The sequence below is a fragment of the Marmota monax genome, unplaced genomic scaffold (genome assembly GCF_021218885.2).
Source record: "Marmota monax isolate L192 unplaced genomic scaffold, Marmota_monax_Labrador192_F-V1.1 WCK01_AAM20220418_F8-fsc00036, whole genome shotgun sequence".
NCBI lineage: Eukaryota > Metazoa > Chordata > Mammalia > Rodentia > Sciuridae > Marmota > Marmota monax.
Window position 1 is genome coordinate 10,452,636 of NW_026694491.1, and position 12,095 is coordinate 10,464,730.

Consider the following 12,095-nt stretch of genomic DNA (forward strand, 5'->3'; position numbering starts at 1 on the left):
AGGACAAGAGTCACGCACCCTTCCTTGGACAGGCTTTGCTCTGAGGTAGAGGCTGGTTTTTCAGTATGATTACCCACCTTTGTTTTGGGCTTTGTTTAGATATTTGGATATGATGCTGCCATTTACCCCTAGACGGAACAGATTTGAAGGGGATGCCCATTTGTTCTTGCTTGGATATATTGGATCATATATTGGATATGATGCCTTTAAAACCTCCAACTAAAACTTTGTGGTGGGCAATTCAATATAGAAATCTGGACTAAACAAAAATTGTGAGAGTAGATATTAAAATATGTAGGCTTGACAAATGCACAGCAAAGCACTTAGACCAGACAGATAATGGTACAGAGCTTAGTCAATTCGAGCATGGAGATTAAGGGTAAAAGTCGGAGTGATATAACTGACCATCTGGAGGGCTGAATGTATCTGTATTGGCAGAAGTTTTAAAGCCACAGTGTCCAAGTTCCCCCAGGATTCCTTGGGTAGCTTATTTAGGGCAATGTATTAGCTTTCCGTTATTGAGACAACAGACCTCAGACAATCAACTTATAAAAAGGAAGACTGTGTTTTGGCTCATGGTTTCAGAGGTTTTGGTCCATGATCTGCTGGCTCTGTTGCTTTGGGCATGCAGTGGGTAGAACATCAGGGTGGCAAGCAAGTGGTGGAGGAGATGGATACTTCATGGTAATTGGGAAGAGAGAGAGAGAGAGAGAGAGAGAGAGAGAGAGAGAGAGAGAGACAGACAGACACCAGGGTCCCAAAATCATCTTCAAGAGCATGCCCCCATAACCTAACTTCTTTCCATGAAACCCCATCTCCTAAATATTCTATTACCTCCCAATAGGACCATAGGTTAGTTGACCAAGCCTTTAACACATGTTGTTTGGGGACATTTAATATTTAAACCATAGCAAGTAGGGTTCAAAACTACTTGAATCTTGATGGAACCAGACCTTGGGCATAGTTACTTCTCAGAGAAATTGAAAAAAGGAAAATACAATCCCTTCCTATTCTTTCCTATTTATCTATCCATTTAACTCCCCACAAATATTGCATAAATATTTGCATATCTTTTTAAAATTTTTTATTTGTTTTAATTAGTTATACATGACAGTAGAATGCAATTTGATACATCATATATAGATGGAGTATAATTTCTCATCCTTCTGGTTGTACATGACATAGAATCCCACCAGTCGTATAGTTATATGTGTACATGAGGTAATAATGTCTGATTTATTCTACGATCTTTCCCACCTCCATACTCCCTCTCCTCCCTTCACTCCCCTCTACCTAATTTAAAGTAACTCTATTCTTCCCTAGCCCTCCCTCCTTATTGTGAAATTAGCATCTGCATATCAGAGAAAACATTCAGCTTTTGGTTTTTTGGGATTGGCTTATTTAACTTAGCATGATATTCTTCAGCTCCCTCTATTTACCAGCAAATGCTATAATTTCATTCTTCCTTAAGGCTGAGTAATATTCCATCACATATATATGTATATACCACATTTTCTTTATCCATTTATCAGTTGAAGGGCATCTAGGTTTGTTCCACAGTATAGTTATTGTGAGATGAAGTGTTATAAACATTGGTGTGATTGTATCACTATAATATCTGTAATATGCTCCTTTTTAAGTTCTTTAGGTATAAACTGAGGAGTGGGATAGCTGGGTCAGAGGTGGTTCCATTCCAAGTTTTCTGAGGAATCTCCATACTGCTTTCTATAATGGTTGCACCTGTTTGCATTCACACTAGCAATATGTGAGTGTACTTTCCCCCAGCCATCATCACCAAGATTTATTGTTGTTTGTATTCTTGATAATTGCCATTCTGACCAGAGATGACATTTTAGAGTAGTTTGATTTGCATTTCTGTAATTGCTAAAGATGTTGAACACTTTTTTTCATATATTTGTTGATTGATGGTATTTCTTCTTGTATGAAGTGTCTGTTCAGTTCCTTAGCCCATTTATTGATTGGGTTATTCGTGTTTTGGGTGTTAAGTTTTTTTAATTTTTTAGTTCTTTAAATATCCCAGAGACTAATGCTGTATCTGAGGTACATGTGGTAAAGATTTTCTCCTATTCTGTAGCAGGTTATAAAATCAATGCTCATAAATCAAATGCACTCCTATATATCAGTGATGAATCTACTGAAAGAGAAATTAGAAAAACTATCACTTTCACAATATCACCCCCTCCCTAAATGAAATACTTGAGAATCAAACTAACAAAAGAAGTGAAAGACCTCTAAAATGAATACTACAGATTTTAAAGAAAGAAATTGAAGAAGGTTTTAGAAGTTAGAAAGATCTCCCATGTTCTTAGGTAGGCAGAATTAATATTGACAAATTGGCCACACTACCAAAAGCATTATACAGATTAATGTAATTCCTATTAAAATCCCAATTATACCCTTCATAAAACTAGAAAACACATTCATGAAATTCATTTGCAAAAATAAAAGACCCAGAATAGCCAAAGCAATCCTTAGCAAGAAAAATCAAGCAGGACGCATCACAATACCAGACCTTAAGCTATACTATAGAGCAACAATAACAAAAACATCATAGTATTGGCACCAAAACAGACATGTAGACCAATGGTACAAAACAGAAGACACAGAAAAACTCATGTAAATATAGTTATCTCATACTAGACAAAGGCACCAAAAACATTCACTGGAGAAAAGAAAGCCTCTTCAACAAATGGTTCTGGGAAAATTGGAAATCCATATGTAGCAAAATGAAATTAAACCTCTGTCTCTCACTTGCACAAAAATCAACTCAAAGTGGATCAAAGACTTAGGCACTAGAAAAGAGACTCTGTGCCTAATAGAAGAAAAAGTAGGCCTAAATATTCACCATGTCAGCCTAGGATTAAATTTCCTCAACAAGACTCCTAAAGTGCAAAAGTAAAATCAAGAATCAATAAATGGGATGGATTCAAACTAAAAAGCTTCTTCTCAGCAAAGGAAACAATCAATAATGTGAAGAAAGAGCCTACAGAATGGGAGAAAATATTTCCATATCTTTAAAACACACTTTCATAGCAAATTTACGAACAGAGAAAAAGCACAGAAAATGATATATTTAAATAAAGCCAACAATTGGTACAAAATTAAATAATTTTTATTGTGTGAAATTTTGAAAAAAGTGTTGGTTAGCTAATTATCCAGATTTTAATTCCCACTGAAATTATTTGTACATTGAGTAGAGAATTTTATTCTGCTAATCCATGAATATTTAATTACAATCTGCTTTTTTTACATTATAGTCTTATCTGCGACCAGAGTAATAAAGAATAAATAATAAGTGGAACAACATATGCAACCACTCACCCACCTGCTCGTGCAATCAAGGTAATGTAGTGCAGTAATTTACATTGTGGACCCTGTAACCAGGCTGTCTGGGCTTAAGTCCCAGCTCTGTCACTCACTGGCTGTGTGTGCTGGGGAAGGTCATTTAACCTCTTCATGCCTACTTTTCCACAGTTATAAAATGGTTGTAATAGTGGTTTCTAGGTCATAGGATGTCATGAAGATTAAGTGAGTTAACATATGTAAAGCACTTAAAATGAAGCCTGTTGTATACCAAGTGCTATATCTATTATCAGCACATGCAGAGACCCTTGTAGGAACCACATGGCTCTGCTCTCAAGGAGTTTGTAGTCTTAGTGGGAAGTTTAAACTAGGAGATGCTAGAATAAGGCAGGATAAGCCTGGTGAAGGCACACAGGAGGAGAAGTAAAAGTTTCAAGTCGACCTCGGATTTGAGACCTGCGCTATAAAGGGATGATGGCATGGACTTTTTGGGAAATACGTTTTGTGTATAAAAATTTTTAACATATAACTCTCATAATAATGAGAACATACTTATACACTGACTTATAATTTTCAGTGTAATGAAAATGCCTCAATTTTTTTGACTACTTTTTTATCTGCGTTATGAAATCAATATTTTGAAATATTTCTCTAGGACATTTGTTGGAGAAGAATCTCATAAAAATAAAACATTCTGCAACCTCAAAAAAAAAATAGTTAGGTAGACTGTTTTTTTGGGTCCAAATTTTATATATGTTGAAATTGAGGTTTGAAAGAATTAAAGTACTTGCCTAAAGTCACATAGCTGGTGCTACAAAAAAATCAACAGGAATGCCAGCCTCTGAATTGTGTATGGTTTTTAATTCTTTCATCACATATCTAGTAATACTGGAACTAGATGAAACCATGTAGTCATAGGTACAGACCACCTGAGTTTCTTTCCTCAAAATAAAATTTGAAAATTGCATGCTTTGGCATGAAAGGCTCGACACACCAAGGTTGTGCAGGTGAAGTATAAACAGAGCTCTCTGCATGTGGCTTCTATGGGTTTGCAATTCCATAGCATATCACTTGCCTCCAGGTTATATAAAAAACATCTGAGCCTCCTTATTCAATAGCTTCCCTTGGCTAGGATGCCAAGGCCTGTCACAGGGACATAAAGGGAAAGGGTTGGGAGATGTCTGCCCTTGGGTATGAGTGACTGAAGTCAGTGTGCAGGGTTTGGAGCCAAGGACAACTGTCCAAAGTCAAAGGCAAGCTAAGGTAGAAGGCAGCTGGGGCAGGTTGGGGTTAGTCACTGAGCTGCCTTAGAAATCCAGAAATCTACTGCCATTGGAGAGGGTAGTTCAAGGGTATGCAATGTCAATGAGTTAGAATCAAGATAAGGCCACAGGGAGTGGGAGAATTAAAGGTGGGTGGGGGTCAGGCAGGCAGTGCAGAGGACAGATCCGTATCAAGGAAACTGGATCTCTGAATAGGCTTCCTGTTCCTGCTTCTGAGGTTTGCTTCAGCAATGCCTTGGCAGGGTCTGCGACAGCAGGGCAGCAAGCCTGGTCTAGACTGCACAGGTGAGAACCAGCAATATGTTTATTTGGCTGAAGTGAGGCAGGCCAGGATGGAAGGCCAGCTGTTTCCCAGTGAGTTAACGGAAGACAGCCTTAGAGATGATAACAAATTCCCTTCAGTCCTAGGAGACCAGCCTCATAAACATGAATATACTAATAAAGATTGTACTTATCCAAACACCATGACTACTTCAAGGGGGAGAAAACACTTTAAAAGTATTTAATTTCCTAAAAGTTTCAGAGTAGACTTGGGTAGTTACTGGCTTTCAGTGGGAAGAGGAGAGGAAAACATAACGAAGGAAATATCATTTTCAGTGAATCAAAAACATATATTTTGCTGTCTTTGAAAATTGGGGATCTAAAAATAAAGGAAGAAAGTTAAAACCTTTGGAAAACCTCAAATATTTGGATTACTATACCGTTCTTCCAATTGCAAAACAGTGTATAATGTTGAAATAAAAGTAGATTTGAACGCCAACCTGAATTATGAAGTATCTGAAGATGTTGGGAACCTTCATTTATTAGTTTCCTATTACTATAGCAAAGTGCTTGAAAAAATTATCTTATGAAGACAAGAGGTTTATTTTGGCTCATGTTTTTGGAGGTTTCAGTCCAAGATCAAGTGGTTCCCTTGCTTTGGGCCTCTGACAAGGCATTTAGTAAGTGCTAAATTACTAAATGCCTGCTCTAATGCATTAACAATGTGGGAAGAAATTATGAACCCATGAGCTGAAGTATCATGCACAATATCATATGCACAGAATCCAGCAAAAGGCGGTTGTGGTGAAATATCACAAACCTACCTATGCTCTTCTTTGTTTGCAATCATGTGGCCAGACACATTTTGGGAACCCAGGAGCATTTTGTTACAACTCCAAGTTTGTGCTTCTGTGAAATGAGGAAGCTATGTTTTCCACATTACAGTTGGCCCCAAATATAGGTTCACTTCCTGGTTAAAGCAATGATTACTGTGTTGAACAGTGAAATGTATAAAATACTTTAGACTTTGGTGTCAAATGCAGATATGTAACTGTCAGAGAGAACATCATTATTTGGGTCCATAGTTTCTTCCCATATTGTTAATGGGTTAGAGCAGGGCTTAAGGATGAAGATTAATTCTGATTGCTGGGGTTAACTTAGCTGACCTTACTAACTATGCAACTTGTAAAGTACTTTCTCTTCCAGGGACTTATGTTTCCTTTTCTACACAGTGGGGATAATGATACATTTGGCTCTCCCTATCAGAACAGTGAGGATAATAACATAGTTGGCCCTCTCTGTTGGGAGCTTCTATATCCATGGATTCAATCAAGATCAGATGAAAAATAATTTTTAACAAATTGCTTCTGTACTTGGCATGTACAGATGTTATACCTTGTCATTATTTCTTAAACAATGCAGTAAAATAACTATTTACATGGGATCTACATTGTAGTAGGTGTTATAAGTAATCTAGAGATGATTTAAAGTATAGGAGGATATGCATATCATATGCAAATGCTATGCCATTGTACATATGAGGAACTAGAGCATTCACAGATTTTTATATCCAAAGGGGGTCTTGAAACCAATGTCCTGGAGATACCAAGGGAAGGCCTTTGTCCCTACCATTCAGAGTTATTGGGCACTTAAGTCTAACACAAAGTGCTTCACATATGGCTTGGCTACTTCTCTGTAGATAAAACTAGAGGAAATTAGTGGAAATGGATCATTAAGCATAATTATCTTTATTTCTGGTGGTCCCTCCCCCTTTTAAAACCTCCACTAATTGTAAACAGCATTTAAACACTGTTAGGATGGGAAAGTGCAAGGTACTCTTTCTGTTCTGTTTTGCCCATGTAAATAAATGACTAGTTCTTAGTGGATTAATGTGACCACTGATTTTTGAGAGAAAATGAGAAGAAATGATGAATATAAGAGACAAACAACTGAGATTAAACATTAGAGTTATTTTAATAAGATGTATTTAAGACTTGGGAAGGCTGAAGTAGCTCACTGTTAGAGCACTCACCGAGTATGTGTAAGGCCCCAGGTTTTAACCCCAGAACAAAAAAAAATTTAAAAAGGGGGCAGAGACTGATTAGGGGAAAAGAAAGAAAGCAATGATAGAAATGATTTGTTTTAGAAACTTAGAAAAGCTGTGGGTGTGTGTGTGGTGGGTGGAAGTTGGTATCAGATAACTTTATAGGCGATAACATCTACATTAAAAAGGCACATTTTTGGAAACTTGTACCCTGAACAGTATTTAATAGAGACTCATTTTTATATTGAACTGCTATGTAACACTTATTTTAGGATATCTTCATGAATTCTCCACAGGTAATTAATTTTGTGGAATATTGTTAGTTGGCCTGCTTCTTTCAGTCTTTTCCACCAGTACTGATAATATCAGGAAATTTTTAAAAGCTCATTAAGACATTTACTAGAAAATTCTATGTAGCTGGGCATGGTGGCACATGCCTGTAATCCCAGTGACTCAGGAGACAGAGGCAGGAACACTGCAAGTTCAAAACCAGTCTCAGGAACTTAGGAAGGCCCTAAGCAACTTAGCAAGATCCTGTCTCAAAATAAAAAATAAAAAGGGCTGGGGTTATTGCTCAGTGGTTAAGCACCCCTGGGTTCAATCTCCCAAAAGAAAAGAAAATTATATGTAGAAACAAAACAAAGCTCTTTACTTATACCTAGTTCTACCTCATTAGAAAATATAATGGAAAGAAAAGATCCCATTTAAAAATTAAAATAACAAAGTGTTATTTTAATAATATATATTTAAGACTTGGGATTTTAGTGGAAAGACTTTTGTGGGAAAAATGGCAGAACTTCACTGAAGTATGCAAAAGAGACACACACACATACACACACCAAAAAAAGAAAAAATGGCAAGATTAACCACATCCATGGATAGAAATACTCAATATTTTAAAAAATGCAAATTCTTTTCTACATAATCTACAAATTCAATGCAATACTAATTGCAATCAAATATAAATATAATTTTAAATTGGAACCTAACAGGAAAATTCTGAAAATTTTTATAATAAAGATAAAATAAAGATAGAAGAACAGCAAGGAAATTTTGAAAAGGAAGGTCAGAACAAAAGCATGCTAATAGCACTTGAAAGGAAATAAAATGAAGTTGTGCTTAATTAAAACAACGTGTTGTGGATATACAAACAGGTGAGTAGGTCAGTGAACCAGAGCAAAGGTTAGAAATAAATGTTCTCCTACATACAAATCTGGTGTGTAATGGCTCATGTGTCTAGATCAGAGTTGAAGAATCCTATTTAGACCATATCTGGTCTCCAAAGGGTAAGAGTAGGCAAACTCAGAATTTTTCAAGTCTGTTTTTATCAACTCATTGTCCAGTGCAAGTCACACAGGTAAGCATGGTCAGAGTAGCAGGAACTGTAGTGTTGTATGGCAAGGACATAGATGTAGGGAGAGGTCTTGAATTTGGGACCATTATTACAAGAAATTATCATAGGTGGGAATTAATCCTAAACTGGGAGTTTGGCAGGTCTGGGTCCAGTGTCAGCCACCACTTACAATATGTGAATTTTGATGCAGTCATTTGGCTTTTTAGTTCATGAGGACTGTAAAAATAATAATATCTATAACATGAAATAACTGTTGGAGATCAATTTCAATTATGCATATGGCTTAGCCTCCTAGTGTTTAAACCAGAGTAAATGCTCAATAAAGGCTATTTATTATTGTAATGGAAATGACCCAAGAAGACACAGTTGAACATAGCACAAATGTCTGGGATAGCTTCTGTTTTCAAGGACAAAATATAAACCCAAATGATACACCCTCAGTGACCTACTTAATTCAGCCACACCCTACCTGCCTATAGTTAACACCCAGTTAATCCATATTGGTGGATTAACCCACTGACTGGGTCACACCTTTCATAATCTAATATTTCACCTCTGAAAATTCTTGCATTTTCTCACACATGAGCTTTTGGAGGACACCTTGTATCTAAACAGGGGCATAGCAGGGTAGGTAGTGTCAGAATTGAATCAGATTGTAGGACAGCCAGTCAGTGTTCACCAGAGAACTGAACTGAATTTTTTGTGGTAAAAACCATTGCACATCTGGTATTAGAGTTCTTGGGAATGTAAGAAACAGTTTTTATCAGAATGGGTTATAAGTTCTATAAGTTTATCTTCTGTGTTGGAGACTTGGACTTAGGATCAACATTAAGGTGTTCTTTTGTTTGTTTATGGCCTGGAGTTTTGGCAAAATGGATACTAGGCATATGTTTAAAATCTTCTGTAATAGTCTAGGTATTCAATATCTGTCCCATTATTAGATCTGATATCAATGAATGTTACCTGATACCTTGAATATTGGGTCAGAGAAACCTTATCATGTTAGGCATGGAAAATAACTAAATTAGCTAGATTTAAAAAAAAAATTAAATTGTCTCTTCTCCATGAATAAGACGATGTGCATTAGCATCCAGACATGACTGTCATGTGAGCAATTATAATATTGTAAATACAGGCCAGGCTTCTCAGCCTGGACATGTATGGTACGAAGTTCATGTGTCATCACATGGTCAGGAGCGCCGGCTGTGATCTGAGGGTTGCTGAGGTGGAATGACAGAACTCTGACTTGTATGTGGCCTCTCACGTTTTCTCTTCTTATGTTTGTCTCCTCCCTTTATTGATTCCTGCTTGCATCTTTCAAATAACAACAAATCTCTGTTGCTATGTGCCTCTATTGGATGGTTAAAAAGTTGGCAGGTCCTGCACCTTGTCCATGCTAGGTCCAATGGAATCGGAGGCCTTATGACAAGACTGTTATGCCTACCTGTGATCCTAATTTCATCCTCTTGGAAGGGACCTCTTGGGAAATATGGGTAATTTTCTGCTTGCTACCCTGTGAGTTCAGCTTCTTATCACCTTAAACCTTAAAAACTCAAAGAAGCTCATTCATGTATTCCTTAACTACTTAATGACAGCTGGTTATGAAGAGATATTTATAACAACAACATAGTCCTTGGCTTAATGGAAATCACATTCTAGTTGTGTAGAAACAAACTGCATAGTGGTCAGTGCTCCAGGATCCAAAAGCATCCCTCCTGGCTCAGGTTCATCGGGCACATAACTACAAAATAATAAAATGCTAGCATCCACCCATGAGCTGTGCAGCCACAGGTTTCCATGTTGCCCGGACATTTCCTATAGAACGGGTGTTGCAGTTTCACTGATGTTCTGCAGTAACTGTGGGCTCCATTGTTAAACTGGAGACCAATCCGGTGTCTGCTTCTGCTGAGTATCCAGGGACTGCCCTGGAGAGAGCAGGAGGAGAAAGATGATACATTTTTCCTGTAATGTGACTATTTCATGTCTGTTTTCTCTTTCAGGGAGAAATTGGTAATAAAATAGAGAAGATATACAAACCTCTGGGTGTTTAGAGGAATTGAAATTCTCAAAAGCATTATTCAAATTAAATCTATTTCTGTTCATATTCTGTTTTGGCTGCTCTCAATGATTATTCCTGGCATTTTGATTATAGGCAGTAATCCCTTCTGTTTTCTCTACACATCCCTGCTCCCTCCTAGGCTAATCTTTTTGAGCTAAACATTTTAGAAGGTTTGTGAAAGAATCATTAGCCATCATTAGATTATTTTTTTAACTTGGGCACTACAGCAGCTTCTGCCAAAATGCCTTTTTCCTTTCTTTGTATTTGTAATGTGCCTGTGAATGTGATGGTAGTATTAGAAAATGCTAGAAATATTGCAAAATTTTTGTTGTCATGCAGAGATGGCTGCTCTGTGTTTGCCAATTGTGGTTTCAGCTGGAAAGCATTTAGATGCAAAGATGAGGATGTTTGTGTTTGATTGTTGGAGAAACACATACATGTCAAAAGGAGTGTGTGAGTGTGTTTGTGTGTGTGTGTGTGTTGAGTCAAGAGGGATTGAAAAGAATTTTTAAAAAGAAAAATAGAAAAAAAAATCCTTCAGGATAGTAGCCCTCCACTCTGCAACAATTTGTTTTTTATACCAAATAAGGAACAGATATAAGGGTCCTTGCAATTTTGATAAGAGCGTCTATGCAAATACATATGTACTAAGTGAAATATAACTGTGTTGGCAGCCAGGGGTTATGTACAAGTCCATTAAGGTCATGAGGATTACTTAGGAGAGTTAGGACAAATGAAGTTGCCAGGGCTGTGGACACGGATTCTGAGAGGGATCCCTCAGTTGGAATACTTAGCTTATGTAAATCAGGTACAACACTCAGTCAAAACTCAGCATGTACATTCACTTTCTTAGTTCTCTACCATTGAATTTATTTTCAACAAAATCCCCTATTTAGTAAATAGTGGCAACTTAAGCTTAGTAAGTTCAAAGTAAACTCAGTAAATGTGTTCTTTTAGTCTTCCTGTTTTCTTATTGACGTTGCATTCACATTTTAGAATATCGAGGCATTATGAAGCAGCTGTCGTGCCCCTGCTATTGATTGAATGTGTTTCCCTCCAAAACCCGTGTTGAAATTTAACTTCCACTGCAACAGTATGAAGAGGTGGGGCCTGTATGAGGTGATCAGGCTATGAGTAAAGAGTTCAGTTCCTTTTTTCTGTCTCTTCTGTCATGTGAGGACATAATGTTTGTCTTCTCTGGAAGATGCAGCAACTAAATACTGCAATAACTAAGTTCTGCAGCACCTAAGTACTGGGAGCAGAGAGCCATCTTCACCAGCCTTGATCTTGGACTTCCCAGCCTACAGCATTGGGAGAAAATATTTTATTGTTTTATTGCTGCATCTGTGGTATTTTGTTATAGCAGCACACATGGACTAAGACATCTCCTGATCCCAGCGGCAGGGTTTGTTTTCTTGGAGCCCATAGCAACCCAATGTCACATCCATCCATGTGACTTTTGCCTGTTTGTCATGCTGTTATGCTGTACAGGGCTGTGTAAAGCTGCCCTAGGTCCCTTTGCTTACATGTCTCTTGCAACTGTTGACATCCTACTGTTTCCATGCTGGGCTGGGGAAGCAAGGAACATGGTGTACTGTTCTGAAAATCCTGAACTGACCAAGAGTTTTTATTTTGTTCCATTACTACCCTGACCTAGACTGGGGGAAGGGGCCAGATGCATAGTATTTCTCAGAGGACCTGACCAACATTGGAATTTCTTTCTTTTTTCAATTATTACTTTCTTTCCTTGATTTTCTTTTACCTTTAATA

General features: G+C 37.4%; 1 long non-coding RNA gene across 1 annotated transcript in view; it reads left to right on the forward strand.

Annotated features, from left to right (window-relative positions):
• The window catches only part of LOC124075674 (uncharacterized), a 109,833-nt gene that overhangs the window by 81,319 nt on the left and 16,419 nt on the right, over positions 1-12,095 (forward strand). The window contains exon 4 of the long non-coding RNA XR_009224482.1: positions 3,279-3,363. This is a non-coding gene — a long non-coding RNA (uncharacterized LOC124075674). The remainder of the gene's footprint in view (positions 1-3,278; positions 3,364-12,095) is intronic.